Raw genomic sequence first — 1888 nt, 5'->3', positions numbered from 1 at the left:
AAATTAACAAAACTAACCCGCATAGGTAACCGCAAAACGCGTCCAAGACTAAATCAAGTGGCGAAAAGTAGTGAAAAATGCTTGCAAAACCCGGCCTGTCTACAAAACGAGCATATTCTTAACTTAACTAAAATCTCCGAAAATTGCATCTGCCCGACCATAAACTCTAAAGCGCAATTGAAACCACGCAAATCTAAAACTTGTTGAATTCAAGCATTTTTTGAGAAAACTGGCAACATTTCCCCATCCATGGTTCACTTCCTAAAAAGGCCATTTATTTCTGTTTAGAATGTACGAATGAGCGTTCTTGCTCATTTCGCTTCCGAGAAACATGCAAAACGGGACGGAAAACATGAAATTTTGCAGTAATCTTGCGCCAACCTTGCACAAAACGACGATAATTTTGCTAATTTCATAGACAACAGAAGACCCCCCCTGAATTTAAAGCTGGATCCGCCCCTGCAACGCGCACGTTTGCTGCTGATTTCCCCCTAAACTTTCTGTATGTAACGCGACTATTTCAATCTTTTCAATTTTTTCTGGGAATCTTGATAAGAGCCCTTGATAAAACCCATTGTTTCGGATAAAAATTTCGCTCAAGCACCGACTGATTAATTCCGTCTTGTGTTTTGATTCATAATTGCGGTGGCAGTAAAACCAAGATTACTGCGTTTGTTAATTGAATGCGCCTTAATACATGGGCTTAGATACGTTTCAGACGCCGAGTATAATGAACTGATAAAAGCCGCCAGCAATAATGCGAAATAAGCCAGGTAAAGTGGTAAAATAAAGATAAAATGATCGCTATTTATTAAATAGTAAAACGCAGCTAATGTTAATGAGTTGAAGCCTTTTCAATTACACATCTTTTACAGAGTGGTCCGAAGCGACTACTGAGTTAGCACGAGCGCAAAACGCGCAAAAATATATGCATAAACATGCTTTACTTACATGTAAATTAGCCAAACACTTGAAACCGTATGGTTGATTTCCTTGTACTGATTGGATGATCGCAGTAGTGAATACGCGTTGACCACTAAGTGAATCGAAAAAACCCAAACGAATGATTGGAAAACCTGCTCGCGACTGAAACTGTGATAGACCGGACGATTATTTTAACAACATACCTGCCATGTAATTTTTGATGATAATATTTGCACGAGGTGAACATTTCGGAATTAAAACTCCATTTGGAACAGAGTGGCGGCATTAATACAACTTATTAAATTTTCAGATAACAAACGGCTCCATTCATGCTGCGTAATCATTACTGGAATAGCAGAGTTTGTGGAACTTGAGTAAGACATTTTGGGATTTTACCTAAAAAAATCGCATCATTAACCCAAGCCCAGGGGCCAAAAAACTCGCAGAAAAGAAAGTGCGCCTTAATAATTTGAAAGCATTTTTTGTGATGAACTTTAAGACATGTTCAGTGGTCATTGACTTGTTTTTTGGGCAGCAATAAATCATACTCGAGTGCTGCCTAAGGCATCTGCCAATCAAGCCCAACCAGAACATATTTGGAAAGTATTTCATGATAATGCGTGCGTTTGGATTGTTGATTAGATTGATTGAATGGATTGGGAAAGTTGATTTCGCAATTTGTGTGGATGTTTGGTTGAATGCGCGGCAAAATACTGGAGCTGTCGATTATTCACCCGTTCAAAGTAGTTTTTTCTTCGTTTAAAGTAAATGGGCGTGGTTCAGAGCGAAACAACATACCCCTCGGGAATCTGTCCTGCTTTACCGGCCCAATAGAAATAAAATGTTGACTATTTGGCATCATCGCGCTTTATATTAGGAGCGGCTAATTGTAGCCCCCTTGGAATACATTATTGCCAGATTTCAGCTGATTTGAGGCGTTATTATAGAAAGAGAGAGAGAGAGA

The 1888-nt window shown here is 39.1% G+C and overlaps 1 protein-coding gene and 1 long non-coding RNA gene across 4 annotated transcripts in view; one reads left to right on the top strand and one right to left on the bottom strand.

Moving 5' to 3' along the window:
• LOC109540019 (sodium/nucleoside cotransporter 2) overlaps positions 1-1212 on the bottom strand; it is a 7641-nt gene extending 6429 nt beyond the window's left edge. Inside the window, exon 1 of one of the 3 annotated variants that reach the window (XM_019908150.2) lies at positions 1128-1212. The gene's annotated coding sequence lies outside the window, so the exon portion shown is untranslated. Of the gene's footprint in view, positions 1-17; positions 177-951; positions 1035-1127 lie in introns of those variants that run through there. The other 2 variants (XM_019908149.2, XM_048666164.1) reach the window with 2 other exon arrangements.
• On the top strand, positions 643-1519 carry LOC125504319. Its single transcript, XR_007281432.1, has 3 exons — positions 643-773; positions 876-1163; positions 1235-1519. It is a non-coding gene; the product is annotated as an uncharacterized LOC125504319 (long non-coding RNA).
• Positions 1520-1888: the final 369 nt, after the last annotated feature.

This window comes from Dendroctonus ponderosae, unplaced genomic scaffold (assembly GCF_020466585.1).
Source record: "Dendroctonus ponderosae isolate FM_Combo_2020 unplaced genomic scaffold, Dpon_F_20191213v2 Dpon_F_20191213_4, whole genome shotgun sequence".
Lineage (NCBI taxonomy): Eukaryota > Metazoa > Arthropoda > Insecta > Coleoptera > Curculionidae > Dendroctonus > Dendroctonus ponderosae.
Note: the sequence above shows the minus strand (reverse complement) of the source record. Positions and strands in the feature narration are given on the sequence as shown.